At 37.4% G+C, this 22,267-nt stretch overlaps 1 non-coding gene across 1 annotated transcript; it reads right to left on the bottom strand.

Annotated features, from left to right (window-relative positions):
- Positions 1–2,741: 2,741 nt before the first annotated feature.
- On the bottom strand, positions 2,742–2,848 carry LOC121227803 (small nucleolar RNA R71). The gene has a single exon (XR_005925325.1). It is a non-coding gene; the product is annotated as a small nucleolar RNA R71 (small nucleolar RNA).
- Between the last annotated feature and the right edge of the window lie 19,419 nt (positions 2,849–22,267).

The following is a 22,267-nucleotide window of genomic DNA, read 5'->3' as shown; positions in this document are numbered from 1 at the left end:
TATCATCCATGTTTGCCGAAAATACATAGATAAAAGAAAGAAAATTCAAGCTTAGGTTTCAGCACTCATTTTGTTTGATTGAGGTGTAACACCCCTAACCCATATCCGTTGCCGGAGTAGGGTTACGGGGTATTACCTGACATAGTACAACTCAAACAGACACTCATTACATTCTATACTTTGTAATTCATCCACACTAAAAATATTTATTTCAACCAGTAATTTCAAAACTTTAATACAATTTCAAATTTTATCACTTAATACTTACTTATAATCAATCATGTCTACTCAATTAATTTGTACCAAGCATGTGCCAAAATGATTAATACATTAGCTTAATATTAAATATACCACTTCATAATCAATACAAATGCACATTCATGCATATTATTCAACTTAAATACCACTCACATATGCGACAAGGATATTAGTTAATATAAACAACATGCTTTGCACATTCATGCAAGTTAAAACAACCACACGTCAATAGTTATACATTTTTATATACTTCATTTAAACACTCATCATTTAAAACTAAACATACCTCTTCTTAGTCACAAAACCATGAGCATATGAATATATCAATTTATACTATTTTGAGCACCAATACTAACTAAAAAAAATACACTCAATCTATATGCCAATCTACCATACTTAAAACACAAACATGATAAACCGTAATTTATACATATTTCTATCCCATACTTAGCACATTTTATGGATGATTTTTGCTTAAAATTGGTGAATTCGATGCTTCTAATGCCTCAATTTCATGTTTTATACTTAGGTGAGCATAAGAGAGTGAAAGGAACGAGAAATGGGCCAAAAACGGAGAAAATGGGCCAACGTACGAAACCGACATGGACTTCCTCACATGGGCAGACCACACGGCCGTGTCCCTTTGGCAAGGTCAAAGCACGATTTACACAGGTAGATCATATGCCCGTGCCCATTTAACAGCCTTGACCATGGTCTTAAGCAATCGCACACGGGCATGTCCCTGCTGAGCCCAAGTTTAGTCCAATTTGGAAAAGGCCAATTTTGAGGGCTCTTAGGCATTCCAAAGCCTACAAATACACCCTAGAAGAGGAGACGAAGGGGGAGGCGGAGGAGGAAGCAAGGAATTGCTCAAGGAAAGCCGATTGATCCATCTTAGAAGCCGGATTCACCATCAAAATTGAAGATCTCCCTTCAAATTCCCTCAGGAGTTTTGGGTTTTCTTATGTTTTGTTATTTTTATTCTTTTGAGATGTTTTCTTTCATCAGTATGAACTAAAACCCCTAATACCTAAGGGGAATGAAACCTAAGACGGATCTTGTTGTTATTATCTGAATTGTATGATAAATATTTGACTTGTTCTTAATTATGTGTTCTTAATTCTTGTTTTGATATTCCAGTATATTGATTCAAGTTAAGCTCTTATTCAAAGGAGGAATAGACCCTGTCTAAGAGTAAATTTGTCATAATTAAGCGGAGTTGGTTGCACGCCTAGAGATAGGGTGACAAGATTTTTCCGGATTAGGGTGAAACCTAATAAGGGGATCTATAGATCGAGTTAATGCAACCCTAGGGCGTTAATTAGAAAGAGATTTCAATTATTCAAACTAGGGTTTGACGTTGTTAGTCTCAAGAGAGATAATAATATAACTTTGGGATCTTTACGGAACAAGTTGAATGAATAAATCATCCGATTCAAAGTCAAATAACAAGTGAAGTCTAGGTGGATTTTTCCTTAGGTATTGTTAATCAAGTTTTCCAAAAAGTATTTTCCCCAAATTTCTTTTCTGTGATTTCTTAGTTTAGTTAATTAGTTAGATACACAAAACCCTTTTATTTTTAGGCTAGATAATAAAAAGAAAGTTGATACTAGTACTTTTAGTTCCTTTGGGTTCGATAATCCAGTCTTGCTAAAGCTATACTACTGTTCTATAGGTACACTTGCCTTCATCGTGATAATAGTTAGTTTCAAGAACGATTCATTATAAATATTTAAAACCTGTCACGAATATCACATATCAAGTTTTTGGCGCCATTGTCGAGGAACTAAGATATTATGAACACTCGATTTTTATTAGTTTAGCCATTGTACTTTTATTGCAATTTAAAATTTTATTTTATTTTCTAATTCTTCATTTATTTTCTTCTGACAGGTTTTTCTAGTTTATGACCAGAAGAAACTCGTCAAGACCACTATGACGGTGAGATCGACCGTACAGTTCGCAAGAACCGGAGAGAAATAAGGCGAAGCCTAAGATGCACAGAGGACGAGCAAGAGGACGATACTTCAACCACAACAGAGGAGATGGCTGAAAACCATGAAAATCCGCTACCTTCTGCGATTGCTGCTGATCCAGTAAATCAGAATCCTGCTCCACGCACTATGTATGATTATGCTAAACCTAATTTAACAGGAACTGAGTCAAGTATAGTTAGACCTGCTATTGCTGCAAATAATTTTGAACTAAAACCTAACACAATTCAAATGATACAACAGTTTGTTCAGTTTGATGGTTTGCAGGACGAGGATCCCAATGCTCACTTGGCAAATTTCCTAGAATTCTGTGATACCTTTAAAATTAATGGCATTTCTGATGACGCCATCCACCTTCGGTTGTTTCCCTTTTCGTTAAGGAATAAGGCTAAACAATGGTTGAACTCATTACCACGAGGGTCAATCACTACTTGGGAACAAATGACCGAAAACTTTTTATTAAAATATTTTCTGCCGGCTAAAACAACTAAATTACGTAATGATATCTCTTCTTTTGTGCAAATGGATTTAGAAACACTCTATGATGCATGGAAGAAATACAAGGACCTTTTGCAAAGATGCCCTCACTATGGGTTACCACTCTGGCTACAGGTTCAAACCTTTCATAATGGTCTAAATCCTTTAACTCAACAAATGGTTGACGCAGCTGCTGGCGGAACCATCAATAATAAAACACCTGAAGATGCCTATGAATTTATAGAGGAGATGTCACTGAATAACTATCAGTGGCAAGTCATGAGGACAAATCCAACGAAAACAGCCGGTGTTTATAATGTCGATTCGGTCACCATGCTCTCTAATCAGGTAGAACTCTTGAATAAGAAAATTGATGGTTTTCTTAGTTCTTCACAGGTTCACCAGTAATGCAATGCGCATCAAATGGAGGTGGATCAAACAATTCAGAATACCCACCTTATGGACACAACAAGGAGAACGAGCAGTTAAATTACATGGGTAATAATCCTTGATCTCAAAACAATCCTTATAGCAATACTTACAATGCAAGTTGGAGGAATCACCCAAATTTTTCATGGGGAGGCCAAGGAAATCAGAAACCACCACCCCTTTCAGGCTTTCAGCAACCACCATACCAGCAGGAGAAAAAGCTGAACCTTGAGGAGATGCTAACAAAATTTATCTTGGTGTTAAAAAGTCATTTTTAGAGTACTGAGACAACACTCAAAAATCAACAAGCATCAATCCAGGGGTCGAAACCCAGATTGGACAGCTCACCAAATTGATTTCTAAACAACCACAAGGTAGCCTACCAAGCAACACTGAATCTAACCCAAGGGAGCAACTCAACGCAATTTCCATTCAAGATGAGGAAGGGTTAGTCGTAAAACCAAGGCCAGAACCGGTGGTAAGCGAAGGAAACAATGAGGTAGGCCAAAATGAACAAAAATTGGTAAGTACAAAATATAAACCTCATGTGGCATACCCCAATGCGACAAGGAAAGACCGCTCAGATGAACAATTTGGTAATTTCCTTAAACTTTTAAAGAAACTACATATTAACTTACCGTTTATTGAAGCACTTTCGCAGATGCCAAACGCAGTCAAATTTTTAAACGAGATTCTAGAAAATAAACGAAAGTTAGATGAAAGGTCGCATGTGGAGCTGAACGCGGTTTGCTCAGCCATTTTGTAGAATAAGCTGGCCAACAAATTGAAAGATCCAGGGAGTTTTACAATTCCTTGTTTAATTGGTAGCTTAGATGTTAATAATGCGTTGGCTAATCTAGGGGCTAGTATTAATGTTATGCCTTACAAATTGTTTAAGCAACTAGGTCTAGGGAAACCCAAACAAGCTAGCATGAGCATTCAATTAGCAGATAAAATTTCCAAACTTACTAGGGGTATTATTGAAGATGTACTTGTTAAAATTGAAAATTTTATATTCCCAGTTGCTTTTGTTGTTTTAGATATAGAAGAGGATAGTAACGTTCCTTTAATTTAGGGAAGGCCCTTTTAAGCAACTGCTAGAACAATTATTGACGTTGGCACAGGTGAACTCACACTTCGTGTAGAAGACGAAACAATCACCCTTCAAGCTCGTAACCCGAACAACACATTGAAAATTGAAGGTGATTGTACAAATTATTTTACTCAGACTGATCATACAGTGCAACCTATTTTACAGGAAAAAAGTTTGAAGGACACACATGAGCCATGTTCAATCCATAACAAAGGATCTATCTATGAAGAACGAAGGCTACAAATCGAGGAGTTAGATGAATGGTTGACATTTAAACCAAGAAAACACGATAAACCGAAACCACGCCATGACATGCTCGAAACCTCACCAAATCAACTTAAAGTTGGAGACAAGGTAGTACTAGATGCAGCAGATCCTCGCATTACCACTTGTAAATCAAATTAAGAAATTCCTCTTACGGTACTTAGCATTTTTCCATACGGTACAGTCGAGGTAAGTCATCCCATATTCAGAACGTTCAAGGTAAACAGTACTCGACTTAAACTTTATGTTGATGAGATTGATAGTAGGGATGAGGAGTATAAACTCCTCGAACCACCATGATCACACACCAGAGATGTAAGTTGAGCTTAGACTATAAATAAGCGCTTCTCAGGAGGCAACCCGAGCATTAACAGAATTAATTTCTTTAAATTTTAGTTTTTAACATCTAACATACTTATCGAATCATGGGACGTAGGCTTTCTAAAGATCACACGGCCAGGAACACAGGCGTACCTTAGGCCGTGTGAAAATAGGGCAAAATTTTCCCCAACACTGGATGCGATAAGTTGCCACGGTCGTGCCTTAGAACCGTGGGCGAACCTGCCAAAACAACACGGGTGTGTGACATGCCCGTGTCTTAGAACTGTGGTTGAACCTGAGTAAATAGCACCGGTATTCGCCACGCCTGTGTCTAGAACCCGTGGTCAAACCTGTTAGATTAACACAGGCGTGGGCCTCCATACACGGGCGTGGGAGAAACGAACGAAGACAAACACGACCGTGCAACATGGCCGTGTGCACCCACATGCCCAAGGAACACGGGCGTGGGCCAAATGTCATACGCGCCAAAATTCAAAAGTCGCGAATCACACAGGAAAAAATTGGGGAACACGGGTGTGTCCCCTGCCTGTGTGTCCCAAAATCTATAAATACCCCCACCCAAAATCCCTAACCCTAGCCGCTGCAGATTCACACGGCCTCCTGCGACGCCCGTGTGTCGCCTTCAACCACATTTTTTGACACCTAAGCTCCTCCCTCTTGTGTACATTATGTCTACCTCACGTGGCAAGAAGACTGCGTCCCTACTTCGAAAAAACGGAAAGGGGTGTCATCCTCGGTACCTACTGCAGAAATTCACCACCCCTTCCTCCAATTTCCACAGGCAATCAGGAGGAACTATTTCAGATCCTACGGGCTTGTCCCTTGGAATTGGGCCACTGTATAGACTGGACCGCGCTAGAACAAGTCCAACTTACTGATGCAATTCGGGCCCTCCTTACAACCGATCCATGAGGCCTATTCTTTGCAATCATCGAGTCGACGTACCTTGAGCTTACACTTGAACTTTGCTCAAACTTCCATGTTCAAGATGTCATGACCAACTTTGATGATCTTGGAACAGTTCAATTTTGTCTCGGCGGTTTAGTCTGCCAGTTGAGTATGCCCGAGTTCGGTATAACTTTGGGCCTGTACACAGAGGAGTTCATGGATGAGAACGACCTCGACACTCTCTGTCGTCACATCCACTACTCTCCCTCGAAGTGCTGGTACGCGTTGGTCCCCGGTTCTACCACTTACGACCCGAGCCGCTCCAAGGCATCGATTCTCTCTCCCTCCTTGAGGTATCTACATGCCATCTTGGCACACACTTTGATAGGACGTCGAGAGAGCACTGGCATCGTCAACACTCATGACACCTACTTTCTATAGAGCATCACGAACGGGCATGTACTCGACCTTGCCTACTTTATTGCCCTCACCATTCGCCACCAGACGGAGCGACATTGGAGGGGGTCATCTCCATTGGCCCCTACGTGGCTCGACTGGCACGGTAGTTTGGGCTCCTCAACACAGCAGCCCAATCATCCTCCCTTACTCTTATTGGCTAGATGTCCCCACAAGGCATCTCGAGCATGCTTAGTATGAGGATGATCGAGAAGCACCGAGGAACCAACCCTCCTTAGTATCGCCTCGCCCAATCAGCCGAGGAGGGAGCCCCTGAAGACATTACTGATGATGTCCCTCCATGTCATGAGGACACACCGTCTCAACCTCCACCACCCTCTCGTCGAGTTCATGCGGCAGCTTCATACGCTGACATCTTTGAGCACCTTACCCGATTCAAGCAACAGTGTTTTCAGCACTTCGATAACATTGATGCTACTCTACAGCAGATTTGTCAGCACTTCCACATCTCATCGCCACGCCCACCTCGCGAACCATCTAGGGATGAAGATATTTAAAAAATAATTATTTATTATTTTATGTTTTTACTTTTATTTTATTTTAAGAATACTTTTTATTTTTCTTTCACCTTATTTTTATTAGGTTTTATAATTATTAATTTACAATTTTTAAAACAATTTTTAATTTTGGCTAATTCATTATGAGTACTTAGTCTTCTTTATATATTTCCTAAAAGAGTTCTTGATTCTATCACAGTTATAAAGAGCTCCAAAGCTCACTATTACTCAGGAACATGAAACTCCACTAGGAAAGGTTCTCCACGACTACCATGTCCTGCTCGACCACGACCGTAGCCAACTTGAGATATAATATTCTTTTAGTGTAGCATTTGTGGAACCCAACCTCTAGTACCACCAGAGTATCCTCCTCCACTCTCACACTGATTATTCTCCAAAACACCAATTCAAGGAGTTCATTCATCATTCAGGAAGTTTCCCTTCTCTCCCTATCTTATGATTCTAAATCTATCTTTTTCAATGTATCTACCTTTGTACATTGAGGGCAATGTACATCTTAAGTGTTGGAGGGTCTTTTATATCGTCATTAGAAATCACTAAAATTTGTCTTATTCTTATGTGATCTTCTCATGCCATGATTAGAATGGATTTTGATTAATTTATGATTTTTTTATATGTCTTGAATTAAAACATAGGCATTTATGCATTGATTGTTTAAACTTTAAGACATTGGGGAATCAAGCATGATAAGTTGATTTTTGAAGAATTAAAAACTTTTAGGTTGTTTCCCCAAGTTTAGGTATTAGTTTGAGTTGGAATTCACAAGTTTAAACATCAAAAAGCCATAATTTTTGTGATATCTTGAGCCTTTAGAGTATCTACTATTTCTTTCACACTCACTTTCATTATGAGTGCACCAGTATTGAATTGTTTTTCTCCACTCGGGTATCATAATCGGTTGAAGTAACCCAGATGGTACCTGGTGCTCGGCTTTGACTTGTTGACAGATTAAACATTTCGAAACAAAGTCAGAGATGTCTCGTTTCATACCATGCCACCGGTAAAGCTGTTTCAAATCATTATACATTTTTGTACTTCCCGGATGAATAGATAACTAACTGCTATAAGCTTCATTCAAAATCATCTGAATCAACTTTGAATTTCTCAGAACACATATTCGATTTCTTAACCTCAAACAAGCCTCTACATCAACTCGAAACTCTGAATCAGTATTCAAATCACATTGGGCTCGCTTTGCTAACAAATCATTATCGACTTTTTAAGCTTTGTAAATCTGCTGTATAAATAACGGTCTTGCTTTTAACTCAGCTACAATCAAACCATCATCAAATAGAGCCATATGCGTATTCATCGTACGTAGAGCAAACAAAGATTTTCGACTTAAAGCATCAGCAACAACATTAGCCTTTCCCAGATGGTAGTCAATCATAAGCGCGTAATCTTTTAGCAATTCTAACCATCGTCGCTATCTCAAATTTAGATCTTTCTAAGTCATCAAATATTTTAAGCTTTTGTGATCAGAATAAATGTGACATTTCTCACCGAATAGATAGTGGTGCCATATTGTCAATGCAAACATAATAGTTTCCAATTCGAGGATGTGTGTCGGATAATTCTTTTCGTGCGGTTTTAACTATCTCGAGGAAGAAGCTATGACTTTTCCTTCTTTCATCAAAACATAGCCCAAACCATTTAAAGATGCATCGCTATAAATTACAAATCCTTTGCCCGATTCTGGCTGAACTAGCACTGGAGCTTTGGTCAACAAAGTTTTCAACTGATCATAACTTTTCTGGCACTTTTCTGACCATTTGAACTTAACATCTTTCTAAAGTAGTCGCGTCATCGAGGTTGCAATCATCGAGAAACCTTTTACAAATCATCTCTAATATCAAGCAAGTCCCAAAAAACTTCAGACTTCAGAAACATTTCTCGGAGGCTTCTAATCTAGTATCGCAGAAATCTTACTTGGAACAACCCAAATACCCGATGCTGATACAACATGTCCCAGGAAACCAACTTCACGCAACGAGAACTCACATTTACTGAACTTCGCATACAATTGTTTATCACACAAAGTCTGTAGCACAATTCTCAAATGTTTAGCATGCTCGGATAAATCACTAGAATAAATTAAGATGTCATTTATAAACATAACCACAAATCTATCCAAATAGGGTCTGAAGATCCGATTCATTAAATCCATAAAAGCAGCAGGTGCTTTAGTAAGTCCTAAAGGCATAACCAAAAACTCATAGTGTCGGTACCTTGTTCGGAAAACAATTTTTGGCACATCAAAGTCTTTAACTCATAGCTAATAGTATCCCGATCTCCAATCTATTTTTAAAAACACTATAGCCCCTTTCAACTGATCGAACAAGTTGTCAATCTGTGGTAAAGGATATTTATTTTTTATAGTCACCATATTAAGCTATCGATAATTGATGCACATTCTCATAGTTCCGTCTTTCTTTTTCACAAACAAAACTGGTGCACCCCAGGGAGAAAAACTCGATCGCGCGGAACCTCTATCTGTCAATTCTTGTAATTGAGCTTTCAATTCTTTTAATTCGGTCAGTGCCATTCTGTACGGAGCTATTGAAATCAGAGTTGTCCCCGGCACTAACTCAATGCCAAACTCTACCTCTCAGATCGGTGGCAAACTCGGTAATTCTTTAGGAAACACATCTTTATAGTCACACATAACTGGTACTGATTCAATCTTCTTTTCAGTCACTTTAGAATCAAGCACATAGGCAAAGTAAGCTTCACAACCTTTTCTCACATATTTTTGAGCTAGCATCGAAGATATCACTGCCAATGAACCATTCAGATCATTAGACTCAATCTGAATAATCTCATCATTCTGGCATCGTAAATCAATAGTATTCTATTTCCATTTCACAATAGCATCATGCAACGTCAACCAACCCAGAATTATATCAAACTTGTCGAATGGCAACAATATCAAATCATCTGGAAAACATAAATCTTGAATCATTAATGGACAATTCTTGCATACTCTATCAACCAAAACACACCGGCCTAAGGAGTTTGATACTCTAATCACAAACTCAGTAGACTGTACAGGCAAAGTCTTACTGGATACTAAAGTTTCATATACATAAGAATGAGCCGATCCAAGATCAATCAATACAGCAACACTAGTATCATAGAGAGTGAAAGTACTGGTAATCGCATCTGGAGATGAAGCTTCTTCACGAGCGCAGATAGCATAAGCTCTGGCAGGTACGCGAACCTTAGATTTAACACTCGTGTCTTTAATTCCCCTTTGACTGCCACTCACATTACTCGTGTTTCTGGGCGGTCTACCTTGAGTTGACATGTTACTCGGCCTCGTAGTCTGCTTCATGTCTTGCTCAACCAACTCAGGGCATTCACGAATGAAGTGATCCATCGAACCATATTTAAAACAAGCCCGATCATTCAATCTATAACTGTTGGGATGCCATTTACCTCAATGTTTGCACTCAGGTTGGTTCGATCAGATGTTACCAACACTATCTACTGAGGTAGCTCTCGAACTCACAAGTGGTCTATCTCGTTCGCATCTAGAATAGCCCGCAGTAGCCTTTGAACGGCTAAAGTCATCTTAGAGTTTCTTTGATGCTAACTAAAATGTTTAACCCGACGATCTTTTTCGTGAATCTCTAGCTTAAAAGTCAGCTTTTCTTTTCTCTTTCCCGAGCTCTTCAACTTCCATGTTCGCTCGAATAGTACAATGAACTCTTTTATTTCAAGTATCTTGAAAAATAGCTTAATGTCTTCATCCAACCCGTCTTCAAACCTTTTACACATTATAGCTTTAGTTGAAACACATTCCCGGGCATATCTGCTGAGTCTTACAAATTCCCGTTCATATTCTATTACGGTCATACGACCTTGTTTCAACTCGAGAAATTCTTTGTATTTTTTATTAATGAATCTCTAACTGGTGTATATCTTACAAAATTCAGTCTGAAAGAACTCCCAGGTCACCCATTCTTTTGGAACTATTGATATCAATCTATTCCACCAATGATATGCAGAATCTTGAAGTAAGGATATAACACGTTTTATACACTCGTCAGGGGTACAGGATACCTCATCAAACACATGAATAGTATTATTGAGCCAAAATTCAGCTCGCTCAGCATTGTCATCAATAGTTGCTCTAAATTCTTCAGCCCCGTGTTTTCTAATTTTATCAACCGGGTGTTTATTTAATCTCATCAGATCAATAAATTGAGGTATTACAGGTATCTAAAGAGGATTAGGTGGGGGTGGGGGTTATTGAACAGCTTGATTAGTTCTAATATATTAAGTGAACCACTCATTCATCATCTGGAAAAACGCTTGCTGAGCTTCTCTCTCGTGGCTACTCGTAATCGACCTAGAATCAGTCGGTGCCTCCCCTTGAGCAGGAGCGGGCGCTTTACTTTCCACGTCATCTACTATGACTTGATCGGGATCCATTACTATACGAAAACACATTTTAATTGACAGGAATCATCACACTATCGCATTTTATAAATATGGCATGTATAGCTAGACTCACACACACTACGTTAGTCTTAGAACCGACTAAACCGTAGCTCTGATACCAATCAAATGTAACACCCCTAACCCATATCCGTCTCCGGAGTAGGGTTACGAGGCATTACCTGACATAGTACAACTCAAAAAGACACTCATTACATTCTATACTTTGTAATTCATCCACATTAAAAACATTTATTTCAACCAATAATTTCAAAACTTTAATACAATTTGTATCAAGCATGTGTCAAAATGATTAATACATTAGCTTAATATTAAATATACCACTTCCTAATCAATACAAATGCACATTTAAAAATTAAATGAGCTATATTACTCAATTTAAATACCAATCACATATGCGGCATGGATATTAGTTAATATAAACAACATGCTTTGCACATTCATGCAAGTTAAAACAACCACACGACAATAGTGATACACTTTCATATACTTCATTTAAACACTCATCATTTAAAACTAAACATACCTCTACTTAGTCACAAAATCATGAGCATATGAATATATCAATTTATACTATTTTGAGCACCAATACCAATTAAAAAAAATACAATCAATCTATATGCCAATTTACCATACTTAAAACATAAACACATGGCCAAATTATTAATCAAATTTAAGCACCCATTATGACCCTTTTTAACCATCAACTATGTACCAAAGTAAACAACAACCTAATCATTTATTCATATCCATTTTAATAATATACCAATTACCATTTTTGGTCACAATAGATATGATCATAGAACACCTAGTTTACTAGTATATTAATAAGTCTAAATTATATACCAACTTGTCTCTACTTGACCAATTCACTACATAGGCAAACATGACATATGCACACATATATATATGTTTATGAATCCAATTAACAAATCATGACCAAAGATATAGGCATATCATCTTCCACTATCAACCCACTTCCTATTACAAAATATACATCCCAATATGTCAAACTTACCATGATGAATAAATCGTGATATAGACATATCATTAATTTAAACCATAAAATAATACCGAATACATCCCAAGCATATATCTTGAATATTACCTAACTAATACATGATATATACTAACTCATCTAGCATCCATTATTTACCATATTACCGAAATACATAATCAAGCTTCACAATAGAATATACCATGGATATACTTTCAATAAGTTCAAACCAAGACCAAATATAAACATTAACTTCATAATCAAGCCATTTTCGCATGGCTTCAAATATATACACTTTCAAACTCAAACACATTAGGACTAGCTTATACACATATACACCTTCAAAATCAACTAGCACAAAGACTAGCCTAAACATGCCATATGTTTATATTTTTAAACTTTTGAAATACCAAAATAGTGATCGATAGTTTGACAGATTTCTCTGACAATCCCCGAGCTTGTAACCAACTTTCAAAATCTATAAAAACAAAGAACATACACACACAGTAAGCTTGAATAGCTTAGTAAGTCATAAGCAAATAAATCAATTCAATGACATTCATAATTCAACTTAATTAAACTGAATCATACTAACCATAACCACATATACAATTATCAAGCTTGCAACTTCATTTATCAATACATATACTTTAGCATTATTTTCCACTTGGCCGAATACACATATATTCATAAGCATATTTAACTCTCACTTTAATAATGCACAGTTCATATATTCATATAAATTATATACTTACCTTACTACTCAATCATTTAACTTAGTAGATATCTATCCTGTTAGCTCGATTTCACATTTGATCTGAACTTAATATTGCCTGTTGAACCATTCAGAATTAATAAGGATACTTGGATAGTCGAAAAGCTCATACTTGGAGTTGTCGACTCGAATTGTTTACTCAATAACCTTCGACTTCCCTCGGTCAAAATCTGAATTCCTCTTTTATTTATCTTAATCACAATGACAAGTTTTGAAACCCTAAGAGCTTTTATTCTTTCTTGTTCTTTGCTAATTTTGGCTATGAATGACAATAGATGAACAAATTTTAAGCTTTTGTTTTATTAATCACATATTAATATACATTTTACTAAAATGGCCTTATTAATATCATTTAAAATCCATGAAGTAATGCCCATTTATGTCCATTCAAACTTCTAATGGTCAAATTACATAATAAGGACCTCTCATTTATAAAGCCAAATCAAATAAGTACTTTTAACAAGTAGCAAGCAACTTTTACATTTTACATGATTAGGTCTTTTTATCAAATTAAGCACACAAACGATTAAATTTTCATACGAAACTTTCACACATACTAATTAACACATCATAAGTACAAAAAATAATATTAACTATTTTTTAACTCAGATATGGGGTCCCAAAACCACTCTTTCGACTAGGGTCTAAATCGGACTGTTACAATTCTCCCCCTTAGGGATTTTCGTTCCCAAAAATCTTGCCGTTAAATAGATTTGGATATTTTTGTCTCATAGCATTTTTAGGCTCCCACGTGGCCTCTTCAATACCATGTCGATGCCACATCACTTTTACTAATAGAATTTTTTTGTTTCACAGTTCTTTAACCTCGAGAGCTAAGATACAGATCGATTTTTCTTCGTAAGCCATATCAGACTGAATTTCAATCTCAGACAGGGAAATCACATGTGACGGATCAGATCTGTATCGTCGAAGCATCGATACATGAAAAACATCATGAATCTTTTCTAACTCTAGTGGTAACAACAATTTATATGCTACCGATCCGATACGCTCAATAATCTCATACGGTTCAATGAACCTCGGACTCAATTTGCCTTTTCTACCGAACCGAAGCACTTTCTTCCACGGAGATACCTTTAAAAACACTTTTTCACTGATTTTAAATTCAATGTCTTTTCTTTTCAAATCTACATATGATTTCTGACGATTAGAAGCTATTTTCAGACTATCTCGGATCACTTTCACTTTCTATTTAGTTTCTTTTATCAAATCAATCCCATGAATCTTATTTTCGCAGAGCTCCATCCAATACAAATGTGTACAACATTTGCGACCATATAAAGCTTCGTATGGTGCCATTTTAATTCTTGACTGAGAACTATTATTATAAACGAATTCAATCAAAGGCAAATACTGTCCCTACGTACCTTCAAACTCAAGAATGCAACATCTCAACAAATCCTCGAGTATCTGAATAATCCACTCAGATTGACCATCCGTTTATGGGTGAAAAGCAGTACTGAAGTTCAATTTAGTACCCAGAGTATCTTGTAATTTCTTCCAGAATCGTGATGTGAATCTCGGATCTCTATCTGACACTATAGCCAATGGCACACCATGCAATCTCATGATATCAGAAATGTATAACTCAGCTAATTTATCAAGTGAGTAATCGAATCAAACCAGAATAAAATGAGCTAATTTCGTCAATCGATGAACTACAACCCAGATAATATCTTTCTTTCTCGGAGACAGGGTAAACCTAAAACAAAGTCCATTGTCACTCGATTCCATTTCCACTCTGGAAGCATAATTGGTTGTAACAAACCATCAGCCTGATGTTCAACTTTAACTTGCAGACAGATCAAACATTTAGAAACAAAGTCAGAGATGTCTCTTTCCATTCCGAACCACTAGTAATGTTGTTTCAGATCATTATACATTTTTGTACTACCTGAATGCACAGATAACCGACTATTGTGAGCATCACTCAAAATCATCTTAATTAACTTTGGATTTCTCGAAACAAAAATTTGATCTCGGAATCTCAAACAATCATCTTTATCAACTCTGAATTCTAAATCAGACTCTAAATCACACTGAGCTCTTTTAGCTAAAATCTCATTATCAATCTTCTGAGCTTCGATAATCCACTGTAAGAACAAAGGTCTTACTTTCAATTCAGCTAAAATTGAACCATCATCGGACATTACCAAATGAGAATTCATCGCACGCAAAGAAAACAAGGATTTTCGACTCAAGGCATCAACAACAACATTCACTTTTCCCGAATGATAATCAATTACAAGTTCGTAGTCTTTTAGCAGTTTTAACCATCTTCTTTGTCGTAGATTTAGATCTTTCTGAGTCATTAGATATTTCAAACTCTTATGATCAGAATATACATGACATTTCTCACCGAACAGTTAGTGATGCCAAATCTTTAGAGCAAACAAAATCGCGACTAACTCAAGATAGTGTGTAGGATAGTTTTTTTCGTACGGCTTCAACTGTCTCAAAGCATAAGTAATGACTTTCCCTTCTTGTATTAAAACACATCCCAGACCGATCAACGAAGCATCATTGTATATCACAAATTCTTTACCTGATTCAAGTTGTAGCAATATCGGAGTTTCAGTCAACAAAGTTTTCAACTGATCAAAGCTATTCTGACACTTTTCAGACCACTCAAATTTAGTATCTTTTTGAAGTAGCTTTGGCAATAGAGTTACAATCTCTAACGCCCCAAAAATCCCAAAACCCAAAAATCCCAAAATCCTAAACTTTATTTGTTTTTGGTTTTGATAAAATTGTGTTTAATATTCTTACCCAAGCGATAATTTTAGTAGGTCTTAGTTAAGGTTTGAGTTTGAACCTAGGAATAAATGAAATTATAGTATAGATATTAAAAGAATCAGGGCTGGCAAGTAGTTGGGATTTTAAATAAAGATAGGGGAAAATAGCATCAAAAAGCCTAGTAGAGGAGTGGCTAAGTGACGCCACTAAGAGTATAGGGAGGTGGCGTTGATAGCTAGCAAGGAGGTCCAAGTTTCGAATCCTAGCTTAGTGTTTTTAGAAGTTTAATTTTGGCCTTCTAGAAGGATGGAAGTGGCGTGAAAGTGGACTCCAAGGGAAGTGTTTAGGAGAGAAAATTAAGGAATGGATCAAGGGGTTATCAGGGAGAAAATCGAGGAGATGAGAAGGGATAAGTGATGGAGCCGAATGAGGAATTGGGCATGGGTAAATTCGACTATAAGGCTTATATATAGGTGTCGAATGCTAGGGTATAAAGCTAATGCTGAATTTCCTTCACCCTGTTTCCAGAAACTCTTTTCTCTAAAAGCCAAAAACCCTCTGCCTTCTTTTCTTTTTCTTCTTCCTTCTGCCAAATTCTATTCTTCCTCTACCTCATTGCTGACTTTTCTTTCTTTTTCCTTGGAGCTGAATAACCCTCTTTTTCCATACAAAATCGTAAAAGGCCGAACCTCTTTGGCCGAACACCCTTGGTGCAATCACTACACCTTCTACTTCGGTCAAATCTAGTGTAAATGTTGTTCTTCCAATCAGTTTTGCTAAGAATCTATTATGCTATTCTGTCCTCACTCTTTCTAATCAACTGTGGTAGGGAATTAATATCAGGTCCCGGATCTTAGGTCTCTGCCGATTTTCTCCTCAGGTGAGAGACTTTGGTAAGTGCTCTTGATCTTGGTTGGTCGAATGTTCATACTTAAGGAAAGGGGACTTGTGTTGGATACGAGTCATCTATTATTCAGCGTTACTAGTTAAAATTAATACAGATCTAAGGAGTACGTGATCAAGGAGAAGCTATTTGGGATTTGTGTTCAAGGTAAGGTTAAGGTGAAATTTCGGCTTTTGGTAAAGTATTCGATAAGTATGTAAGATTAATCTTTGAGTAATATCGATTGTAGGTTTAGGATAAGGAGATCGCATCATGCTTTCTTACCAGGTGTGTAATTACACTGCACGCACAAGTAGATCGGCAAAAGCCGAAATGCCGAAAAGCTGAAAGTTTCGCTACGGTAGTCTTCCGAGTGCGCGAACACTCGTAAGGGGGAGATTGATAGGTTGCCTGAGGCCCATGGGTGATTCTGTGGACTTGGGTTGTGAATAAGCCAAATGGGCCGGAATGGGCTAAATGGGCTCGAGGGGCTATTGGGCCCATATTAGGCAAAATTTGATAAGTGATGCTATGTGATAGAAAATTTGCATGTGAGCATGAATATAATGTGATTTGGGCCGGATGGGCCATATAAATGAGATTGGGCCTAATGGGCCATATGAATGTAAATTGGGCCTGATGGGCCATATAAACGTGAATTGGGCCGGATGGGCCATTTAAATGAGATTGGGCCTAGTGGGCCATATTCATGTATGTAGGGTTTGGGGCTTAGTATATGATGACTGCATAAAACTTAATTAAATTGTTGAGAACGTGGACAAGTCATAGGGGTAAGGTGTGGCAACGGGTATATGCATATCTAGGATTGGATCTAGGGAGAGCTTGGTACTTAAGCGGTCTTAAGAACCCACCTCCTCTTCTCTGGAATCCTACCTGGTGCATAGTATTCGTTCATCTTAGCTCACAGTATTTGTTAACGGGCCAAGGTAAGTGAAAATCTGTAACACCCCGTACCCGAGACCGTTGCCGGAGTCGAACACGAGGTGCTAACAGACATAATACATTTATTTTCACAGTCCATTTGAAAATTTTCCAGACAAGCTGGTTACTGCATCACTTTCGCCTTAAAAATCATATCTTGAGTTTCAAAACTCAAAAACTAGTTTCGTAAATTTTTCCTGAAACTAGACTCATATTTTCATCTACAAATTTTTTTCTAGAATTCTTGGTCGAGCCAATTAGTACAGTTTATTAGTTAAAGTCCCCCCCTGTTTCAGGGTTTGACTACACTGACCTTTGTGCATTACGACTTGGATATCTCCCTGTACAGGGATTCAATACTGATGCCGTTTGTTTCTAATGAAACTAGACTCAACAAGGAATCTATACATATAAGGCATGACTTCTAATTATCTATGGTTAATTTATAATGAATTTCCAAAGTCGGAACAGGGAATCCAGAAACCGTTCTGGCCCTATTTCACGAAAACTTTAACATCTCATAATATACTGTTCATATGACCGTTCCATTACTTTCCTATGAAAATAGATTCATCAAGGTTCGATAAAATAATTTATTCACTATTTAATTCCATTCCTACTATTTTTAGTGATTTTTCACATCCACATCACTGCTGCTGCCAGCATCAGCCTTTAGGGTAAACTTTACCTATTACATAGTTTCCATGATTCAACTAGCCCTTTAGCATATATAGCACAAAATATGATCATGATTAACCATTCCAATGGCTAATCATTCCCAAACATTTCCATACCTCTTAATGAACATCATACAAGACGATTATAATATTAAGCTCAAAGTGTATATAAGCCATTTTCGCATGGCTATCCAAATTTATACAAAACCAAAGGGTCCATGACCAACAACAAAAAGGGTAGTCCTATACATGCCATTTCAAACTTCAACCAAAAGTGTACCAAAAGGGGCTTTGATAGTGTGGGAGACTTCGACTTCAATAATCCCGAGTCCGATAGTTGACGAACCCAAAATCTATAAAACAGAGAATCAAAGAAACGGAGTAAGCATTTGATGCTTAGTAAGTTTGAGCCATGAAATTAGACACAACCAAAGTATAGCCATCATATGGCTAAACGGATAATCTCATATGCACAAATTGTCAATATCATACTTACTTCACATTACCAACCCTTATATTCATACACAAAAGATCAACTTAGCTAAGGCCGGAAGCTCATTAATTTACTGAGCGAATATTATTTAAACAGAATCACCACCCTAATGCATATACGAAACGTACCTCATCATTGGGTTTTACGAGCGTATCAATTTAAATTATTACAGCAAGATCACTCGTTCCAAAACCAAGTACCTTCGGAGTTTAGCCAGATATAGCCACTAGCTCAAATGCCTTTGGGACTTAGCCCGGTTATAGTAACTTGCACAAATGCCTTCGGGACTTAGCCCGGTATAATAACTCGCACAAATGCCTTCGGGACTTAGCCCGGATATAATAGCTCGCACAAACGCCTTCGGGACTTAGCCCGGATATAGTAGCTCGCACGAATGCCTTCGGGACTTAGCCCGGAATTAGCCACTAGCTCAAATGCTCTCGGGACTTAGCCCGATTATCATCCGAACATTCATGCACATATCAATAAATCATGACACATCTAATTTCATTTTCTTAATTAGAGTTCAAACACAAGTCACGTATTAAGCATTCCCATTTCGGCTCACTAGCCACATACAAACAGCATGATTTAGTTTGCTTTATAACACGATCTCTATGCACATACATTATGACTTAATCAAATCATAAACTAAGTCTCATTGCTCGAAAACTTACCTCGGATGTGGTCGAACGTTTTCGGCGGCTATTCGATAACTTTTTCCTTTCCCTTATCCAACTGTGGTCCTCTAAGCTCTTGAGCTAATTCAAACAAATTTAACTTATTAAAGTCTCATTATGCTAGCTTATGGCCGAATATAACAAGGAGCTTGATAGGTCATATGGCCACCTTTTAGCTCAAATACACAATGGTCATGCGCATTTTTAATCACATTAAGCAATTTAACACAATTCATTTGAACATCAAAAGAGAACCTCAAGGTACTTAGCCCATATATACATTAGGCATTAAAGTCACATATATATATGGAAATCATGAATCAAACTCAACATTTTAGCCCACACTTTCTTTTAGCCGATTATCTAAGCCAAGATAAAAGCATCAATATGCTTGCCTCTAACCGAACACATGCAACACCAACCTATCTCATGTGGCCGAATATACATGTCTAGGTTGAGGCCGAGTATATGCTTAATACTTCCTACAAATATGGTTACTTGTATTGACTACATACCATTTTGTTTCAAATTCAAAACTCGGCTAATACACATATACACACTAGTAAATCAAACACTAACATTTGCACTTCACCTTACTACCATTTCTCATCTAAATAACGTGAACAACAACCACATTTCTCTTCTACTTCCTACCATGGCCGAATGCATCACAACACCATACCATTTCAATTTTGGTCATGGTTAAACAAAGAACTTAATGTCTCACTCAAGAATGCTAAAAAGAAGATTCAAGAGTCATCAATCCACCATCACATGCATCATTACAAAGCTTCACTTTTAGCATGGAAATGACATCAACACCAATCCACCTTAGCCGAATATCATCTCCATGACATAGCAAAGATTTGAACCATGGGCTAGTTAGAACTCAAGCTAACAACTAAAAACATGCATGAGTCTCATGGGCACAACATCAAACATACCTTATCCTAGACACAAGTATGGCCGAACCTCCTCCTAATCCTCTTCCAAGCCAAACATGAAGCAAGAGCTCCTTCCTTCCTCCTTAGAACTTTCGGCCAAAAGAAATGAAAAAGGATGGACACTTTTTTTTTCTTTGTTTTCATCATATTCCCTTTGTAACAACCCGTACCTGAGTCCATCGCCGGACTCGGACACGAGGGGTTTGCAGACTTAATCACTTCTTTGCACAATCCATTTTAAATTTAGATGAGCAAAGATAGATGAGTGTTTGAACTATACAAATAATCATATGTGAGCAATGGGTGCTAAAGGGAAAGAAATCGGCTACCTTATTATGTACCAAGGCCGAATGTTTACTTGGTAAAGGAGGGGTTATTATTCAACATTAGGTCATGTCCCTAGTGAATGGATGAATTGATAACCATTGTGTATGAAGATTTGCTTTACTATGTTTTTGTTAGCAAGATGAGAAACGAGTTAAGATGGTCTTGGTGTAATTGCCGAATGCATGTTTAAGGAATTGCTTAAGTACATTGTTATTAAATGCTTGTTGTTAAGGAGTTTTGAGTTGGTTATAAATTGGGTTTAGTGTTCGAGGAACATTGGTTTGGACACCTAGTGCCGAATGTGTTCAAATGCAACTTACCAAGTGCATAAATATGATAATGCTATGATGGTAGACTTAATTGGAATTCGGCATTGTAAGTGATGCTTTGGGCTCTTGTGTTGGTTAGGGACAAAATGTATGTTATGAGGAACTAAATGATGTATATGAATTCGAAAATGCAAGGTATTAAGCTAGTCCTATTATTCGGTGGTGCATGAGTAGAGCACATGTATAATGCTTGAATAACTAGTCAATAAAATTATTCGCACCTAATTGTATAATATAAATGTATTTAATCGAATAGTTAAATTGATAAATTATTAAATAAGCTCTATCTGTTTGAATTAAGCTCAAGAGCTTAGAGGACCAAAGTTGGATAAGGGGAAGGAAAAAGTGATCGAATAGCCGTCGAAACCGTTCGACAACATCCGAGATAAGTCTTCGAGTAATGACCCTACTTGAATTATATTGAAATGATTAGTCATACTATGACGGATAGCCGAATGTGCATAGAGACTATGTTATAAAGCCAATTGAAATCATGCTCTTTGTGTGTGGCTATTGAGCCGAAATTGGAAAGGTTTAATAAATGTTTTGTGTTTGAGCCTTAGTAACGAAAATGAAATATGGATGTGTCATGATTATTGATATATGTGTGCATGAGCATTTGAATGATATCCGGGCTAAGTCCCGAAGGCATTTATGCTAGTGATTTTATCCGGGCTAAGACCCGAAGGCATTTGTGCGAGTTGATATATCCGGGCTAAGACCCGAAGGCATTTGTGCGAGTTGCTATACCCGGGTTAAGACCCGAAGGCAATTGTGCTTGTGGTTATATCCGGCTAAATTCCGAAGAAACTTGGGTTTGAAGGTGAGCGTTTTGTAATGTAATAAATTCAATTAATACGCTCGAAAAACCCAAACGATAAGGTATGTTTGCATGTGCATCGGAAAAGTCGATTCGTTTTAAATAGTATTCGTTCAATCGACTAACGAACTTTCGGCTTTTAGATAGGTTGATACCTTGTGTGTGTATATGTTGATGAAGTGTGAAGTAAGTATGATTATGAGAATGTGTATTAATAAAGTGATTCATTTAGCTATGTGAATGTAATACTTTAGTCAAAGCCGATTTCATTACTTGAAACTTACTAAGCTTTAAAATGCTTACCCCGTTGCTTTGGCTCTCTGTTTTATAGATTTTGTTCGTTAGCTATCGGATTCGGGATTATCGAAGTCGAAGTCATCCACACTATCAAAGCCCTTTTGGTACTCTTTTAGTTGAACTTTGGATATGGCATGTATAG

The sequence above is a fragment of the Gossypium hirsutum genome, chromosome A03 (assembly GCF_007990345.1).
Source record: "Gossypium hirsutum isolate 1008001.06 chromosome A03, Gossypium_hirsutum_v2.1, whole genome shotgun sequence".
Taxonomy (NCBI): Eukaryota; Viridiplantae; Streptophyta; class Magnoliopsida; order Malvales; family Malvaceae; genus Gossypium; species Gossypium hirsutum.
This window is presented reverse-complemented; position numbering and strand designations above follow the sequence as displayed.